Source organism: Schistocerca cancellata, chromosome 2 (assembly GCF_023864275.1).
Source record: "Schistocerca cancellata isolate TAMUIC-IGC-003103 chromosome 2, iqSchCanc2.1, whole genome shotgun sequence".
NCBI lineage: Eukaryota > Metazoa > Arthropoda > Insecta > Orthoptera > Acrididae > Schistocerca > Schistocerca cancellata.
This window is the reverse complement of record NC_064627.1, coordinates 218283191-218304613: the sequence shown is the minus strand read 5'-3', so window position 1 is coordinate 218304613 and position 21423 is coordinate 218283191.

Below are 21423 nucleotides of genomic sequence, written 5' to 3'. Positions count from 1 at the left end.
ACTGGCCACAAGAGAAATTACGGGACGATGATAGATTTTTTCACGCGTTCTATTTAGCGACGAAGCGTCATTCACCAACGCTTTTTCGTTTGACGCTCATTTCTTGAGATATTTGGCCCGGTCACGATCAATGGACCACCGTGTACAGTTCTGGCAATACTGGCCATGACCTCTTCTTCTGTGCGGATGCACACACATTCCCCGAACTCTTATGAGACTTGGTAAAAATGTCTTCCACGAGCAATGAGTGTGAATGTGTTGGGGTGGGAGACTACGAATGTAGTGTGTGGACATACAAGGTGAGAATGTGGGTCTCGCCGGAGTCGTGCGCGATGTAGTTCCTGCAGACGCATTTTCCTCTGTGCGCTCGGTGGGTCAGATGGATAGATAGTCTGCCATGTAAGCAGCAGATCCCATGTTCGAGTCCCTTTTGGGACACACATTTTCACCTGTCCCCGTTGATATACATCAACGCCCGTCAGCTGCTGGAAGTATTAATATAATTCTAATAGAGGGTAAGTGCAGAGTGTGTGTTACTGGAACTACGAATGTAGATAAATGCAGACAAAAAAAGTATATGTTCCATCATGATAATGACACGTACCTGGTATGGAATGTTCTGTACTTGTAAACAGAATTTATGTAACCATTACGTTTTTTGGCACGGAGTGCTTTTCTTGCATAATGTGTTTAACGAAATAACTGGTGAAGTATACTTCATCGGAAAGTCTCTAAAGTCAATTTACTACGCTCACTACACTTTATCAATAATTACAAAACATTAAATGATAAAATCTCTAGTTTATTTATTTTGATATTTGTTGCGCTGTTCAGTACTGTATTTGGGAAGCGAAGCGCGTCAGTTTTATCTGATGCTTTATTACGGCTGTGGTATCGATCACTGCATTCTCTGACGTTAATCGTGTTTCGGTAAATATTCACAGAGGGTTTACTCCATACACTGTATGTTATTATATTGTTTCTGTTCGACGAGTACAAATTTGTTGGTGCTAAAACAGGCTTTCCGGAAAACAAACAAAAAAAGAAGGCAGTATACATACCTAAATTTAATTTGAAATTTGCTGTGGAAAAACATCCTCTTCGATAATATACTTAACAAATTCAGAATGCAGTTAATGAAGTTAGTTTACAAATTAAATTCGTGAAGTGGCTTTGCGTTGTGCAGTTCAATGTGCTGTTGTATGCTTATTACCGGCAAAAACTGGGACAGATGCATATATGTGTTCAGATAAACCTAAATTTAAGAACTACGATAATAGACGAAATAAAACAAAACTTTGTGAGCAGTATAGTGTCTCTAAGATTATATTCAGTGTCTGGAAGATGTATTCATGCTTAATAGTGCCTTTGCTCCTATAACGGCATGTTCGTTTTCATCACCGACTGAGTAGGGAAAGTTCTTCAGTATCGTAGAGCAATACTGTCAAATTTTACGAAGTAGAGGTGTTAAAGAGGAAGAAATATCAAGAGAATCGGATGATGGTGAACTGTCAAGTCCTTTAAAAATAAAAGCTAAATTTGTGTTTGGAAAATGAAAAACGTATACTGCTCAACATAACATCTACATCTACATCTTCATCTACATGGATACTCTGCAAATCACATTTAAGTGCCTGGCAGAGGGTTCATCGAACCACCTTCACAATTCTTTATTATTCCAACCTCGTATAGCGCGCGGGAAGAATGAAAGCCTATATCTTTCCGTACGAGCTCTGATTTCCCTTATTCTATCTTTGTGATTGTTCCTCCCTATGTAAGTCGGTGTCAACAAAATATTTTTGCATTCGGAGAAGACAGTTGGTGACTGGAATTTCGTGAGAAGATTCCAAATGGCTCTGAGCACTATGGGACTTAACATCTGAGGTCATCAGTCCCCTAGAACTTAGAACTACTTAAACCTAACTAACCTAAGGACATCACACACATCCATGCCCGAGGCAGGATTCGAACCTGCGACCGTAGCAGGCGCGCGGTTCCGGACTGCGCGCCTAGAACCGCTAGACCACCGCGGCCGGCTGAGAAGATTCCGTCGCAACGAAAAACGCCTATGTTTTAATGATTTCCATCCCAAATCCTGTATCATTTCTGTGACACTCTCTCCCATATTTAGCGATAATACAAAACGTGCTACCATTCTTTGAACTTTTTCGATGTACTCAGCCAGTACTATCTGGTAAGGATCCCACACTGCGCAGCAGTATTCCAAGAGAGGACGGACAAACGTAGCGTAGGCAGTCTCCTTAGTAGGTCTGTTACATTTTCTAAGTGTCCTGCCAATAAAACGCAGTCTTTAGTTGGCCTTCCCCACAACATTTTCTATATGTTCCTTCCAATTTAAATTTGTTGTAATTGTAATTCATAGGTGTTTAGTAGAATTTACGGCTTTTAGATTGATTTATCGTGTAACCGAAGTTTAACGCGTTCTTTTTAGCACTCATGTGGATGAACTCACACTTTTCGTTATTTAAGGTCAACTGCCACTTTTCGCACCATAATTGTGAACCTATGCGCTCCACAAAACTGAAAAATGAAGTATTCTATGACATTGACGGTAGTGAGTCACGGTTGTCATCAGTTAACTGTTACGAATAGGTGGGCTGCAACAGTTAATGGTGCTATGAAATGAAATGAGCACATAAGCTAAATAGTAAGTGGAGTAGCTGGTAGACTTTGGTTCTTTGGTATGATAATGGGAAAACATAGTCACTCTACAAATGAGACTGCTTACAATCTACACGCGTGACCCCTCCTAGAATTTTGCACAAGAGTGTGCAATCCATACCAGTCATGTCTTACAGGTGATACTGAGAGCAAAGAAATGCAACAAGAATAGTAACAGGTTTCTTTAATTAACCGAAGAGTGTCACAGAAGTACTGATAAATCTGACTGGCACACAAAACCATTCATTGAAAGCATATATACAGAATTCAAAAACCCATATTAGGCGAAGAATCTGGGAATATGCGCCAGGTCTCCATGAATCGCTCCCGTAGGGATCGCGGTAATATTAGGCTAATTACTGCGATCCCAGAGGCACTTAAGCGAGGAATCTTCTAATCGTTTATACATGAACAGGGCTGGACGAAACTCTTGTAAGTGGTATAGTGGGGAGCACTCTCTGCCATGCACTTCACTGTAGTTTCCACTGTATGGATAACTAATGCTTGAAGTTCAGTGATTTCATTGATAGGACACTGGAAAAATGCAGTCAGCTTACAAAGTAGATTCCTTTCAACGCCCATTCTAGAATACTGCTCACGTGTGTTAGATCCATATTGGTAAGGCTAATTGGGGATACTGAACATGTGCAAAGAAATGCGCCATGAATTGTCACAGATATGTTTGATCCTCCAGAGTAGTACCCTACGACTTCAACATAGATGAGTTACTGTTCAATCAATTAAATTGTAAAATACCTAAATGTAACCACAATCGAACATATGAAACAGAACATCACAGAGGCAAGTGACAACCTCGGTTAGTTGGTAGGATACTGGGAAAATGCAGTGAGTCTACGAAGGAGAGTGCCTACTTAGCCCACTTCAAAATACTGCTTGGGTGGCCGGCCGGGGTGGCCGAGCGGTTCTAGGCGCTACAGTCTGGAACCGCGCGACCGCTACGGTCGCAGGTTCGAATCCTGCCTCGGGCATGGATGTGTGTGACATCCTTAGGTTAGTTAGGTTTAAGTAGTTCTAAGTTCTAGGTGACTGATGACCTCAGAAGTTAGATTAGATTAGATTAGTACTTGTTCCATAGATCATGAATACAACACTTCGTAATGATGTGGAACGTGTCAGGTTAATAAAAGGTGTCTATACAAGATATTACATTAAGCAAAATATTACATGACACTTTTTTGTGGGGGTTGGGGAAATTACCCACTTACTATATCCAAAAATTCATCTAATGAGTAGAAGGGGTTGCCATCAAGAAATTCTTTTAATTTCCTTTTAAGTGCTCTGTGGTTATCTGTCAGACTTTTGATGCTATTAGGTAAGTGACCAAAGACTTTTGTGGTAGCGTAATTTACCTCCTTCTGTGCTAAAGTTAGATTTAACTTTGAGTAGTGAAGATCCTCCTTTCTCCTAGTGTTATAGCCATTACTTTTGAATTCGTTAGGATTCTTAATAACAAATTTCATAGCGCTCAGAGCCATTTTTGAACCTGATGTGGCATTCCTTCATAACATTCAGAATAAAAAACACAGTTCAAAAAAGGCTAAAACCAAGCAAAAGTACCTCAGACAAATTGAGCAATGCTGGATTCCAACTCACATGTAGCTCCTGACAGGCCCAACAGATAGGACAAACAAGCAGAAATTTCCGAACGGGGTACACAAAGCACATAAGAGCTATAAAGAGTGACAGCACACATTCAGCTTTAGCAGGAAACCTAACGAAAAAAAACCATAACCACACTAGTATCGGAAGCGATTTACACACCCAGAAACGGTAACAGTCTATACCGACAAATAAAAAAACAAGAAAATTACTACATACAAAAGGCTATAGTGGAAGGGAAAAACGTAATAAACGAAAACACAACACTCTGCAACAACACACTCTTTTCCGCTCTGTGAGAACTGACCCAGGACACAGCACAGAAAGCACAAACACGCAAAAGAACAACTCCTCCATCACACCCAGTGACATAAATGAGGAACAGAAGTCGACAGATCTCTCGCTACAATTTTCGCAGCATTCTCGCAACATGTGATACGTTACTCGCGACACACGCGAACAATAAGATGGCGCAATGTTTTGGATCATAAACAAAGTGCGAAAGTTTAGCTTTGCTGTGTATAAAATTAGCTGCAAGCCGTCCAACGAACGTGAGTACACGACAAACCAAGTAACCACCATGTTATTGGGATCCCTCGCTTTTTCACTTGTATCGAAAGCGATCTACACTCCCTGAAACGGCAACATTCTATACCGACTACTAACAAAACAAGAAAATTACTACATACAAAAAGCTATAGTGGAAGGGAAAAACGTAATAAACGAAAACACAACACTTTGCAACAACACACTCTTTTCCGCTCTGTGAGAACTGACCCAGGACACAGAACAGAAAGCACACACACGCAAAAGAACAACTCCTCCATCACACCCAGTGACATAAATGAGGAACAGAAGTTGTCAGATCTCCCACTACAATTTTCATAGCATTCTCGCCACATGTGATACGTTACTCGCGACACACGCGAACAATAAGATGGCGTAATGTTTCGGATCATAAACAAAGTGCGAAATTTTAGCTTTGCTGTGTATAAAATTAGCTGCAAGCCGTCCAACGAACGTGAGTACACGACAAACCAAGTAACAGCCTAGAACACACCAAATCTGTATCCACAATACTACCGCAATCCCCACTGTATAACGCTGACATACGTAATTTCACGTAAACAATACGAATGTAATACTTTGTTACAGTGTTTGAATAACTATGCTATTTTCTGTATGTTTCAGGTTTAAAGAACCCACTGATGATGCGAAATTTGTCGCTGAAACTAGTTTGGGGATTAAATATGTAAATAAATAATAGAAAGTGTTTTGCATCAAGGTGGACTCACAATTACCGTATTGTTGTTTGTCTAATTACAAGTTTAGTGGAGTAGCTTTCTGTGTATGTTTCACGTAAATGAGTACACAGACGATCCTTGTATGTGAAACGGATAGAACACAAAAAATCAATCAGTGAATTAACCAGGCACGGTAAACAGGAAAGTTACATCGTCACCTGTCCTCCCCCTTGCCGCTGTGTTACGAGTACAAATTGCTCTTGACAGTATCGAGCACCGGCGGTTCTAAGGAAATAAGCATACTTTTTGCCATACTCGGAAATCTAAGAACATTTGAAGAGACTAGTGCTTGGGTAATGTTCTCTGTAATTTATTCTATAGGGTTTTGCGGCCTAAATCTGCAGACACAGATGTAGCGCCAATGCTCGAAAGCAACTTCACGGTTATAGGGGTTCATGTGATGTCTGTCATCCAAAAGATATCGGTGTCCGCTTCTGGGGTTCAAACGCCCAATATTCGTCGGACCATTAGCTCAAACAGCGCACTACAGCCGCTGCATTAGGTCGCTTACGAGGAGCTATATCGTTACGCGAGAATAGTCGTTCCCGTAAACTGGGATTTCTTCCCCGTTTGAGATCCGCCATTTGCTTATACTCCGTTCTATTATATTCTCTGGAAAGGCCGCTCTGACAAATATGAGGGATCAGACCTTGCTGCCTTTAGAGTTAACTACTATTTTTGACCGATAAACAGCTGTGCGTGCATTCATTATGACCGTCCAAAATACAATGCTCCCCCACGAATATAAACTGCGAAGGCAACCAGTTGTCTTTTTAATTTTACTTAAATGCCCAACAGTAAATCTTGAAACAACTTTAAAGTAATTCATTGTCATTTTTCAGGAAAAACCGTCTGGTAACGGTACTGACGCGGAAAGTTTTGCGCAGACGATTTAACTTTCTCAAGTGCGACTTAAATTTCATTAATGTCCTTAGAAGGAAACTGATTGATTAATCTATGCATCGAATTATGTAAAGCAAATGAATGCTTCGTGTAATCAATCCCTTCTTATAGACACGACTTGTCTTTGCAGCTTGAACAGTCTGAATATATATCAAATGAATTATAAAACCTTAACTATTATCGATGGAATTACGTAGAAGACTGATTTATAATGTGTTTGCCAATGGAAACTGCATTCAGCGACAAATTGTAACAGCACGACTCAACGTGGAGTTGAAATGATTACTGAAGATACAGCGTACTGCGTGGAAATACATAGCGTGCTTATTACCTGCAACGAAAGAGCAGTTAAATATGACAAATAATTACGAGGAAGCCAATGCTGGTCATGAATAAGCAAAGACACATAGTTTCATGTTCACAAAAATTGTGAGAAGACAAATTCTAATAAGTTTTTATGAAAGCTATCTACTGTTCAAATAATTTGTTACGTGATAGACTACTGAAATGAATAAACGGAAACGGTTTCAAATGTTACACAAAAAATGTCAAATTCCTAAATTTGCTATATAAGCAAAGAAATAAGACGCGTAGTATAATCTTCTTTTTTTTTTTCTTTATTGTTATGTTGCACCTCATACAAGGTGGGCTGGCAGTGGATAGATTTACTCCGCTCTTCAGCCACATGCATTACAATAAAAGAGAAAATGAAGACAGAAAAGTAACAGATTGGTGGTTAAAAAGCAGTAGACACAATAATTAAAAACATGAAGCCGTTCACACTCGACGAAAAAAAAAACACGAAAAACTGTCGGCACTGCACACAAACACTGATGATTTAGACGGTACAAGTGAACGAAGGAGCGTGGCGGCGAAAAACACTAAATCACAAACACTATGGCACACACATGAAAAACTGATGGCGACGATATCGGGCGTGCGAGTCCGGGGACCTGCCAGGAGGGGAACAAGATGGTGGCGGAGGGAGAGGGAAGAGCAGAGATACCAATGGCAGAGGAGATGGTGGGAGGAATGAAGGTATGAGGGTAGGGGAGGCCGGGGGGAGATGGGGGCAGAAAGGGAGGAGGGAGGGGAGGAGGGAGGGAAGGGGGAGAGAAGGGAGAGAGGGTGCCCATAGGAACAAACACAGGAAGTGGGAGGGGAGTATCAAAGTGTAACCTCCCCATGGAAATATTTATATTTAAAATATGAACCATGTGTAAACTCCCCACGGAAATATTAATTAAATGAATTTTAAATATTGTAACCTCTGAACAAAATTGGCTCCCATTTATAATCTCTGTGCAGAAATGCATTCACATTTAATGTTCCCACAAAATTCTTTTCTCATTTAATGTTAAGTTCGAAACACAAAAATTCCTTAACATCAAAAATAATAAAAAAATTCAGTAACCTGGTAAATTTTATGACGACAGCAGCGCTGCGCCTCGGCCCTGTATTCTGAATAAAAAAAAAGCAAAAATTCTTACCTCAATGAAAACTGCAAATATATCTGCTCTTACATAAAAATTTTTTAGGCACAGCTCCGTGCAATGCTGGCATATGCTTTGTGATTCATGAAAGGAAAGATAATCCATTGAATAAAATCTTTAAATTGAAATGAATGCTTTTTTTTAAAGAAAATTACTTTATATTATAAAAATTATTATTGGGGCATTTTTTAAAAGAAATTGGATGACAGTTAACATACATTACTAGATATGCGCAAGGCTGCTTCTTTACCTTCTACAATAACACTCATCATCCAGAGTCGCGACCAAAGCAGACTGCCGACACGAGCAGACACGCGCAGACTACTGCCGACGACTGCCGACTCACGCAGACTACTGTCGACTACTGCCGACTAATGCCGACTAGCGACAACTAACTACACACTGCTCTCTGGTCAGAGACTCTCCTAAGTCTTGCCTGTTGCAGGCAGCGCATACATCGCTTACCTCTTACATAACCCTCCACTGGTGGGAGGGGGGGGGGGGCAAAAATTTGGCAGCGATGGTGAGTCAATTGGACTTGCCATGAGCAACAAATTTTTCTTAATTAACTAAGTTTATAATGAGAGAATATATACATATAAGTGCAGAACATGAAATAAAATATAGTGCACATGCACTGAGTACAGAACATATCAAGCAATGACAAAATGTATACACAATGAGTACAAAACATATTAACAAATGGCAAAAGTGCACATGCACTGTAGTACAGAACATATCAGGAAATCACAAAATGTATAGGCAATGAGTACAAATCATATTAATAAATAACATAAAGCGCACACGCACTGTAGTTCAGAATATACAAGCAAATCACAAAATGTATACACAATGAATACAAATCATATTAACAAATGACATAAATGCACACGCACTGTAGTGCAGAATATCAGGAAATCACAAAAAGTATACGCAATGAGTACAAATCATATTAACAAATGACATAAAGTGCACACACACTGTAGTTCAGAATATATCAGCAAATCACAAAATGTATACGCAATGAATACAAATCATATTAACAAATGACATAAATGCATACGCACTGTAGTGCAGAATATCAGGAAATCACAAAAAGTATACGCAATGAGTACAAATCATATTAACAAATGACATAAAGTGCACACGCACTGTAGTTTTTTTTACTAATTTTACAAGAACTAGGATAGGAAAGGGAAGGATTGCATCATGGTTGTAGCACATTAGGTTGCACGCAGCTGCACTGAAAGTCCATATCTTTCTACAGAAGCACAACACCAAGTGAGACAATCTGAAGTTCTTTTCCTTGAAGTATTAATCAGTGTAGCCAAGACACTGAAATGTCGTAGTAATATTCCATGTTATCATTTTGGTAGTACATTAGGTACACCAAACAGTGGGGCTATAATAACATCTTCATCGCTCAAGGTGGTGGACAGCATGTCATGTCAACACCACGTTCTTGTAAGGTACACCCACGTAGAATTAGTGCAAAAACCAAATATAGTGCTCCATAAGCATGAGGATAGACAGGACAAACGGATATTACAGTAATTTCTGGTAATTAGATCAGAAGGTGAAGGACATTAAGTCTTATGCCAGTCATCATTGATAATTACTAGTCTATCAACTGAGTTGATTAATTAGTGGCACTCATCGCCCAGTTACTGAACATTTCTGTACCATGTATGAAGTATTACAGAATAATGTTCATAAGTTATCTGTTTACAGAGAACATTAGCACTCATTGACCAGTTACAAACCATCAGAAGTCATCATTCAAAGCAGGAGTCAAAGAGTATAGCATCAAGCTACTGGTATTCATATATATAGCATGAGAGTGACATAATATAAATTTATAATATAAGAAACAGTGGCATTCATTGGCCAGCAAGTATTGAATATTACAAAACATTTTTCATCATTCAAGTGACATATGACATATTTAAAAATGTAACACTCTGTAACTATTACTCAAAGTCTGTGATTAGAAAACATCATTCAGTATTACTCATAACTCTTTTAAACTAGTAGCAATATTTGGGACTGGTAATACATTTTTTTGTGCTGGCAATGCATTGCGTTGGGATCGATAATTAATTGCTGGGGCATAACAATATTTGCATTTGACTTATTGCTGCAAATGAAGATGGGTAACGTCATTCGTCATGAGTCAGCTGTAGCAAGGTTATGAAACAAATAGAGTATATGTGATCACATTCATGAATGACACAGGTTTAATGACCAACTGCTTATAGCACATTAATGTCATGAATAATTTCTCCTGCAAAAAATACAAAATGGATTATTAAACTGAAAGAAGAAACGCATATTATGCTGAAAAGTAGTGAACTTCGAATTAACAGGTAGTGAAATGTGTATTAAATATACACTCCTGGAAATTGAAATAAGAACACTGTGAATTCATTGTCCCAGGAAGGGGAAACTTTATTGACACATTCCTGGGATCAGATACATCACATGATCACACTGACAGAACCACAGGCACATAGACGCAGGCAACAGAGCATGCACAATGTCGGCACTAGTACAGTGTATATCCATCTTTCGCAGCAATGCAGGCTGCTATTCTCCCAAGGAGACGATCGTAGAGATGCTGGATGTAGTCCTGTGGAACGGCTTGCCATGCCATTTCCACCTGGCGCCTCAGTTGGACCAGCGTTCGTGCTGGACGTGCAGACCGCGTGAGACGACGCTTCATCCAGTCCCAAACATGCTCAATGGGGGACAGATCCGGAGATCTTGCTGGCCAAGGTAGTTGACTTACACCTTCTAGAGCACGTTGGGTGGCACGGGATACATGCGGACGTGCATTGTCCTGTTGGAACAGCAAGTTCCCTTGTCGGTCTAGGAATGGTAGAACGATGGGTTCGATGACGGTTTGGATGTACCGTGCACTATTCAGTGTCCCCTCGACGATCACCAGTGGTGTACGGCCAGTGTAGGAGATCGCTCCCCACACCATGATGCCGGGTGTTGGCCCTGTGTGCCTCGGTCGTATGCAGTCCTGATTGTGGCGCTCACCTGCACGGCGCCAAACACGCATACGACCATCATTGGCACCAAGGCAGAAGCGACTCTCATCGCTGAAGACGACACGTCTCCATTCGTCCCTCCATTCACGCCTGTCGCGACACCACTGGAGGCGGGCTACACGATGTTGGGGCGTGAGCGGAAGACGGCCTAACGGTGTGCGGGACCGTAGCCCAGCTTCATGGAGACGGTTGCGAATGGTCCTCGCCGATACCCCAAGAGCAACAGTGTCCGTAATTTGCTGGGAAGTGGCGGTGCGGTCCCCTACGGCACTGCGTAGGATCCTACGGTCTTGGCGTGCATCCGTGCGTCGCTGCAGTCCGGTCCCAGGTCGACGGGCACGTGCACCTTCCGCCGACCACTGGCGACAACATCGATGTACTGTGGAGACCTCACGCCCCACGTGTTGAGCAATTCGGCGGTATGTCCACCCGGCCTCCCGCATGCCCACTATACGCCCTCGCTCAAAGTCCGTCAACTGCACATACGGTTCACGTCCACGCTGTCGCGGCATGCTACCAGTGTTAAAGACTGCGATGGAGCTCCGTATGCCACGGCAAACTGGCTGACACTGACGGCGGCGGTGCACAAATGCTGCGCAGCTAGCGCCATTCGACGGCCAACACCGCGGTTCCTGGTGTGTCCGCTGTGCCGTGCGTGTGATCATTGCTTGTACAGCCCTCTCGCAGTGTCCGGAGCAAGTATGGTGGGTCTGACACACCGGTGTCAATGTGTTCTTTTTTCCATTTCCAGGAGTGTATATGTTCTCTAACTGTCCTTTCCAAAACCCTGTATCATCATACCATGCGACATAAGACATACTGTCAAAACTAACTGCAACAAATACCTAAATAACTACATAGCATTTCTTAACTAACAGTAAATATATAAACTTCATCATTATTTTCATCTGCAAAGAAAAACTTCATTATCATTACTATCATCACCTGCAAAGAAAAACTCATTATCCATATCACCATAATTCCATTATTATCATCACCTGTAAAGAAAAACTTCATCATCCATATTAGCATATTCTGCATCACTATTCATCTGCAAAAAAAGTCACTTCATTATACAACTATTCATAGTATAGAGATCCTTATTTCTAGCATATTTCATCACTAAAACTAAGATGTGTAGTTCTGTCTGACAGCCTGCAACAATCGCCTCGTATTCTGAAAGAAAAAATTAGTTAAGACTGCTATCATACGATGTGTATAGTATATTCTTGTTAATGCTCGTTAATTCTGATCCATTTACTCTTCGTTACGAGATATTTCATCTTCTTTCGTTCATTCCGAACGTGAAATTCCCATTTCTGTTTAATTTATTTCTTTTACACGTTATTTCTTTCTGAAAATGATGAACAATGATTAATGTCTTGCATTTAAATCATGTACCCATTAAATAAAAGCTGGTTTCTAGTGATATAATTAAGCATACAGCATAGCATGACACAAAACGTAATATGTCAAAATATATAGACAGTGTTCAGGTGCAAAAATGTACACAGAGTATCACAATGTAGCAGCAAAATGTAAAATAGTCACGATGTTGAGATATCATAAGGCAAAATGTCAAAGTCAATTGGTGTTTGTTATATCTTAAATAATTCATAGTGCATACAAACAAAACAGTAAAACAATCATACATACATGAAAAATGGAAAATGTGCAGGGTCTGATGTGTAACAACAAGAAATGCCTGTCTTTGTTCAGCTTGTATGTTGTGTAGTTGATAGAGGCGAGAGTTGAAGACATTAATGGAGAAAGAATTTGATAAAATTAATATGTCACTAGATAGAATCGCATAATTGGTCATAAAATATGTAAGTTTATCTGGATAAATGTGCACGGTCTGATATGTAACGACAAGAAAAGCGACCTGCTACCTTACCTTGCCGGGCACTTGCCAAGAAAAAAATATGATAATCATCTGTAAGTAGTCACATAAATATAATTGCATAAGTGGTCATAAAAAGTGTAGGTTCATCTGGAAAAATGTGCATGGTCTGACGTGTAACGACAAGAAAAGCAACCTGCTAACCTTACCTTGCCGGGCACTTGCCAAGAAAAATACGATAATCATAAGTAAGTGTTCATATGAATATAATTGCATAAGTGGTCATAAAAAAAGTCAGGAAAAGGCATTACAGTGTGGTATGGTGATTCCCTTTGGTTTTTCTGTTTCTCAAAGTTTCGACGTGTACTACATTGGGGTGAGGAATGCTGCGAATTCGATATGGACCTGCATATAGAAGCTCAAATTTACTACATCTACTTTTTCCTCTATTAGATAAATAATGTGTGCGTACTAATATCTTCTGTCCAATGTGAAAGTCACGGCGTGTACAAACCTGTTTTTGCTGTCTTCTCCGGCGCTCTGCGGCACGTTTGATGTTCTTCAGCGCAATGTCAATTATTTCATGGTGTCGTACTCGACGAGATGTAGGAAAGGTTACTAATTCTTTAATTTTGTTAGGTGGTTCAACATTTTTCAGTATAACAGTCGGACATAGCATAGTAGATTCATTTGGTATGGAATTAATTACATCCTGGAATGAGAGTATGTGTGTGTCCCAATCAATATGTTTTTTTATGGCAGTATATTCTACACAGTTCACCAATTTCTTTCATTAATCGTTCACAAGGTTTCGAAGAAGCATGGTACCTGGATATATAGATGGGGGAAATGTTTCTAGCTCGTAACATACATGTCCATATAGCAGATCGAAACTGTGATCCATTGTCGGAAATTACTTTCAACATGCCCTACATGAAATAGAAAATGTTTTACAAATGCTTTCGAAACAGTTTTAGCAGTAGCTTTGCGTAACGGAGTGAAGATAACAAATTTTGAAGTGAGTTCAACAGCGACAAAGATGTAGCAAAAACCTCTATTAGTTCTGGGAATCGGATCAAAAATGTCTACAGCGGCCATGTGTCTCAATTTAACAGGTACAATGGGATGTAATGGAGGAATATGTGAAGTCGTATCTGACTTAGCTCTCTGGCAGATTTTGCATGGCGCTAAAACTCGTCGAATACTTTTCTGCATGTTGGTAAAATAACAGTTCTGTCTCAGTATAATAAAACGTTTTCTGGCTCCGTAATGTGCGTAACTTAAATGAGTATACCAGACTAATTTGTTAACAAGCTCGTCAGGAATGCATAATAACCAATTGTTGCTGTCAGGGTGAGAGCGGCGAAACAGAATGTCATTGCGTACAGTGTAATGGTTTCTAATGGTAACATTATTCCTATCTTGCCAAAGGTGTTTAATTTCTTTCCATACGTTGTCTTTACTCTGCTCTTGTGCTATGTCTTGTAATGACGACGAAACGAAATTTTCAAATGCAACTTGTTGAATGTACATGACGCTGAAATTTGCTTTGCAGAAGTTGGTTGCGATGTCTTGCTGATTGTTGCTGAGAGAACCGGATAGTGCGTCTGCTACAATATTTTGTGTACCGGGAATGTGAACAATTGTAAAATTAAATTCTTGTAAATTAAATTTCCATCTACTTAATCTGTCGTGTGTAAATTTAGCGGAAAGTAAAAACTGTATCGCTCTAGGGTCTGTATAAACGGTCGTATGTCTTCCATAAAGAAAATGCCGAAATCTCGTAAATGCCCATACAACACATAATGTTTCAAGTTCTGTGACAGAATAATTGCGTTCAGCAGGTGACAGAATGCGACTCGCAAAGGCGATGGTTTTTATTGCTGTAGTGCCATCTTCTTCAATTTCCTGAAAAATGTGTATGCCTAAAGCGGTGTTAGAACTGTCGGTGGCAATGGAAAAATTTCTAGTAAGATCTGGGTTTCAGGTTCATAAACTCAGAATGTGTTTGCTTATCCCAGGACCAAATAGTGTTTTTACCTGTCAATTGACATAATCTAGGGGTGTCTAAAGCAGAGTAACGAATAAATTTACGAAAAAAGTTAATTAAACCCAAAAAGCTGCGTAGTTGTTTCTTCGTCGTAGGAACAGTAATGTCGCGTAAAGCTTGAAGTTTTTCCGGGTCAGGCGCAACGCCTTCTGCTGAAATTACATGTCCAAGAAATTTTATAGAAGTTTTGCCATAGTGCAATTTACTGAGATTAACTGTGAGTCCTTGTGCACGAAAAGTTCGTAACAGTTGTTCAAGAATGAGATTGTATTCAGACCAGTTAGTTTCTGCAATAAGAATGTCGTCTACATACGTTGTGATTGTGTCTTTTAATGCAAAAGTGTGTATCGGATGTCGTCAAAAGTAATAACATTTTCATGAACAAGATTCTGCGTTTCAAAAGCATTGCTTGCGTTGCTGGAAGATGCAACCTGTACTGTATCTAGTCAAATTCTATCTGACATGCTATTATTTTCGGGAGGATGCTGTGGCATTTCCACTATTTGTACTGTTCTGTCATTTCTTCCTGACGTATTACGTTCGGGATTATATCTACTGTCTGGTTCATTCATGATAATATGTTGTTGCGGATGATTTTGCTGCTGATAAGACCGACTGTTATTAAATGTACGCTGAAAATTGTGCTCATTACTTTTACGTCTGTCATGATAGTCATTTCTATACGGTGCATTGCGATAGGAATTGAAATGGTGTGTTTTCTGTACGTGCTGATTCCCTTGTTGCTGTGCGTTACTATTTGTTAGAGCTGACGCTATACGTGCAGGCGGCGAAACATTAAAGCTTGGTTGACCTTGTACATTACATTGTTGGTTAGGTATGCTAACCGGCTGGCTTTGATGCTGTTGCGGTGAAAAGCGTCTATTGTTACCAAAATGTGCTTCCTGTTGCTGAAAATTTTGTAGATACCGATGATTAAAATTTTGTTTGTTATCAAAATTACGCTGGTAGTTCTGGAGTGTCTAATGAAAATTGTCACTTTCGGTAAAATTTGTCATCAGTTTTTCTTTACTCATTCTTAATACTAGATAGATCGATAGTTGAAGAGATGTTTTGATAGATATAAAGGATAGTAGAAGAAAAGGCAGCAGTGCAGAAAACTAAAGATGAAACAGCACTACTACGGCTCGGGGCCCTGTGCACACTACGGCACATATTCATCGAAGTGTAACGAATCCCCTGAGGTCTCTTACGCGCTGCGAATAAATTCTAGTTTCTGCATTACAGGCCAAGCTGATAAAAATACAAAAGCAAATTGTCGTATCCAGTCCAACCGATGTATTTGTGTTCTGTCACTTTTAAATACCTTAAATTTTTTCACAGATAAAAATTGCTTATAATCAACGTTGTCGTCTCGGAATGTCTGAGCAGGTTCAGGATTGAATGATAATCTGTTTGTCTGTGACTGTTCTGAATCTAACTCATGTACTCTCTGTAAATTACCTAAATTATACTGGCTGTGTGAGTCTGACAGATGTTTGGAATGTGCCGTATGCTGTGACGTGTTATTGACTGAAACATTTTTCATCTCTGTCACTTATTGCTGTAAAGTTGACAGTTTTCTACCTAATGTATTATTGGACGAATCTATCTCATTGATCTTCTGCTGTAAATTTTGGAACTGAGGTGTTTGATTAAACAAAATCGGTGAAGTATCGTCTGATTTTCTGTCATTATTACTTTCAATAACATCAATACGACTGGCCAATTCATCATATTTTTCAGCCAGTCTGTTTACCTGATCATCGTTTTTAGTGTCACAAGCATTAATTTGTTTTTGTATTTTACGTGTGGTTTCGTTCAATTTTTTAATGTCTGCTTTGATGACATCGGAATCCTGTAGTAGTTCTAATTGTTCAAGTCTGTCGGTCACTGTCTGAAAGTCTACTCTGTGTGTGTCTGTTTTTGCTTTAAGATCGGAAATCTCATCACGCAATTCGGTGTTCAACTGTTTGATAGTATTAATTTCGTCTGATACTGTAGCAATATTATTGTCTACGTATGTTTTTGCTTTCGTAAACAATTTACGTTTATCTTCCTGTCTCTGTGCGGTAATTGTTTCCATGACTTGTCGCTTTACTTTATTCTGTTCCTGTATGAATTTACGGTAACGTGTTTCACTGTTTTGTAAATGGTGATTAAAACGTTCGTCAATTTCACTGTTGGTCAAATTTCGCGTCTACTTTTGCATCCAGTGTGCGTGAAAGTTCTGCTGACATTAATTTAAACTCGTCGCGTAACTGTGTTACGCTTTCAGAGCATTGTTTACCGACTGCACTAATTTCGTCTCTAAGTAATTTAGTTGTATCTGCACGTCTATTATTTAATTCTTGTGCCACAGATCTAATTTCTTCACTACTGTTTCTGGCACAAGCCTTAATTTCCTCACGTAATTGTTCCTTAGTATCATGACATTGCGCGGCAACGGCTGTAATCTGTTCACTAAGCTGTCTGGAATTGTTGTCTAATTTTTCATTAAGGTTGTCATGCTTTTCATTAAGTTGTTTGAAATTTTCATTAAGGTTGTCTTGTTTTTCATTAAGTTGTTTGAAATTGTTGTCTTGTTTTTAATTAATTTGTTTGTGATTGTTGTCATATTCTTTCTTAAACTGTAGCAATACTGCCATAATTTGATCCAAGCCAAAATTAGCGACTCTATTTTCTATACTGTGTGTTGGTGTATCTGCATTTGTCACGTTTTCTGTAACCATTTGGTCATTCTGTAATTCACAAAAAGGTTTGCCCATCGGATGTGCACTATTGGTCGCTAAATCGGAATCAAATAAATTTGACGTACTTTGAGTACATTGCTCATTTTCGTTAGAAAAATTTATCTGTTCATTATGTAAATTTTGCAAACCGGGTGTGTCAAGCTGGGCAGCGTTCATTGTAACAGAATGTGCCGCGTCATCAATTGTCGTTAAATTGACAGACGACAGAATTGAATTTGTTTGCTCATCACTAGGATCAAAATCGATATTAGTGGTCGGTACGCACTGATTGTCGACAATTAGGGGAATTATCATCATTACACTTAGTGTCGCAAGTACTATCAGTCAAATTATTCGAGTCGGCTATTTCACTCATTGTACATCGCGATGTACTGTTAACAGTTTTTCGCGGCATTTTTCACAAATCAAAATTAAGCACAAATGAAACAAAGACAACGCAAAAATGCAACAAACACAATTACAACAAAGAGCAACAAATTGCCAATGATCTGTGAAAGAAAGAGTGACAAATTAGTAAATGCGTTGCGCCAGATGCAAACTACATTTAAATAAATAAGAGCAGATATATGACTACTTATCAGAAGATTCACAAAGAAATACGATCCTGGCCGGATGTCGCCAAGTGTAACCTCCCCATGTAAATATTTATATTTAAAATATGAACCATGTGTAAACTCCCCATGGAAATATTAATTAAATGAATTTTAAATATTGTAACCTCTGAACAAAATTGGCTCCCATTTATAATCTCTGTGCAGAAATGCATTCACATTTAATGTTCCCACAAAATTATTTTCTCATTTAATGTTAAGTTCGAAACACAAAAATTCCTAAACACCAAAAATAATAAAAAAAATCAGTAACCTGGTAAATTTTATGACGACAGCAGCGCTGCGCCTCGGCCCTGTATACTGAATAAAAAAAAGCAAAAATTCTTACCTCAATAAAAACTGCGAATATATCTGCTCTTACATAAAAATATTTCGGCACAGCTCCGTGCAATGCTGACATATGCTTTGTGATTCATGAAAGGAAAGATAATCCATTGAATAAAATCTTTAAATTGAAATGAATGCTTTTTTTTAAAGAAAATTACTTTATATTATAAAAATTATTATTGGGGCATTTTTTAAAAGAAATTGGATGACAGTTAACATACATTACTAGATATGCGCAAGGCTGCTTCTTTACCTTCTACAATAACACTCATCGTCCAGAGTCGCGACCAAAGCAGACTGCCGACACGAGCAGACACGCGCAGACTACTGCCGACGACTGCCGACTCACGCAGACTACTGTCGACTACTGCCGACTAATGCCGACTAGCGACAACTAACTACACACTGCTCTCTGGTCAGAGACTCTCCTAAGTCTTGCCTGTTGCAGGCAGCGCATACATCGCTTACCTCTTACAAAGCTGGTAGGAGGGGTAGATGGAGGGGAGGAGGCGGAAGCCACCTTGGGAGAGGGTAAGGAGAGTGGAGAGATGGAGAGCGGGTGGGGCGTGGAAATACAGGTGCGGCAGCAGACGGGGATGGGAGAGGATGTGAGAAACAAGTGGGTGAGGAGGATCGAGTTTCCGGGAGGTGTGAAGGATCCGTATCCGTTGGAGGAAGAGGAGGAGGTGGGGGAACGGAATAAGGTCGTACAAGAACATGGTAGGGGAGGGGAGACAGATGCGATAGGCGAGGCGAAGAGCATGGCATTCAAGGATTTGAAGGGATTTGTAAAAGGTAGGAGGAGCGGAGATCCAGGCAGTTTGGGCGTAGCAGAGGATAGGGCGGATGAGGGATTTATAGGTGTGGTGGATGGTGGAGGGGTCCAGACCCCATGTATGGCCAGAAAGGAGCTTGAGGAGTCGGAGTCGGGAACGTGCCTTGGCTTGGATTGTCTGGAGATGGGGGGTCCAGGAGAGGCAACGGTCAAGGGCGACGCCGAGGTACTTAAGGGTGTGGGTGAGGGCGATAGGACGGCCATAGGTGGTGATATAGAAGTCGAGAAGGCGTAAGGAAGGGGTGTTTTTGCCTACAATGATCGCCTGGGTTTTGGAAGGATTGACCTTGAGCAACCACTGGTTGCACCAAGTGGTGAACCGGTCAAGATGTGATTGGAGAAGGTGTTGGGAGCGCTGCAGGGTGGGGGCGAGGGCAAGGAAGGCGGTGTCATCGGCGTACTGGAGAAGGTGGATGGGGGTTGAACGTGGCATGTCCGCCGTGTACAAAAGGTACAGAAGAGGGGAGAGGATGGAACCCTGGGGCACACCGGCAGAGGGTAGGAAGGTGTAGGAATCTGTGTTATGGATGGAACTAAGAGAGAGAGAGAGAGAGAGAGAGAGAGAGAGAGAGGGATTGATTTTCAAGAGAGCTCAAACATGTGTGATGCACAGTTGATATATCTTTTACCCGTGTGATCCCGTCCATCCGAACCTAGTATAGATGAATGCTGTGATCTATGAGAGACATGAGAAATTACCCCACAAGACATATGAATCAAAACATTATTTACTGCAAGAAATGAAAATGAAGCACGCATGGAACACTCAGTTTAAGCCAGGGGCAATACTATCTGACGAAAAATATTCAGACACCTCTTTGTAGTGCAGAATTGACCACAAGATGTCACAAGAGGCGGGTCCGCCATTACTAAAGGAGGCGGGTCCGCCATTACTAAAACAGGCGGGTAGTACTGTGTTGGCAGAAGACAAGCAGTAACAGCAGAACTTGGCACTAAATCCGGAGTTTACAAAATTACTTGTAACGACTGCCCAAACTATTACATTGGACAGACAGGTAGACCCATTAAAGTAAGATATAAAGAACACATGCTAGGGTAAAAATGGGGAAAACGTATATAATTCCACGTTTGCTGAACATCTATGGCTCTTACTGCATACGCCACGTAAACTAGATGACGTAGAGTTGCTATACGAGATGAGTAAGGAAAAAAAATTGGACCTGCTCGAAGAATTAGAGATTTTCAACCATCTGTCTCAAAAAGATGGTTTTATTCTTAATGAACAGGTGCAGCTTAGAAACAAAAAATTTTTAGATAGTTTCAAGCCCCTCCTTGCTCTAATGTAATTAGTTAGTTTTATTGCCTGTTGATGCTGGTGAGATGCGCCTTTCCTGCCTTGTTGGGATTTTACGTAGTTTTGATGTTTGCTGTTTGCGGCTTTCGATGTGTATGTGTGGTTAAATGATTGTTATGTTTTTATTGATGACGAGAGGTGGTTTTGCTTTACTTTAACATTTTGTTGTTTTCGCTAGTATGTGTTTTAGTCTGTAAGTTACACGAGATTCTCGCGCAAAACACTAGTGCCCTCTCTCGTTAGATGTGTTCCGTAGTGCAAGCTTCATGTGCTTGACACTAGGACACAGGAAAATTGGTTTCATATTTTTTATTGTACGTAGGTGTTTTTAAATGATCCTGATATGTTTTACTTAGTAAGAGACAAGGTCTGAATTAGCACAACTTTTAATAATTTTGATGCGCATGAGTATGTATCCATGGGTATTAATGTGCGCTAGTGTCTCGCGCATACCACAAGTGCCCTCTCTCGGTGAAACTGTCTGCCCTAGGGCTTTCACCCGCTCTTCAGCTAGTTCACAGGCGAATACTGATGCTACGACGTGTTCGCATCTACCTTCTGTTCATAATTACGTTGTATAAATGGAGATGATGTTTTAACTACTGACGACGCCTTTGGCACGATTGTTTTATGT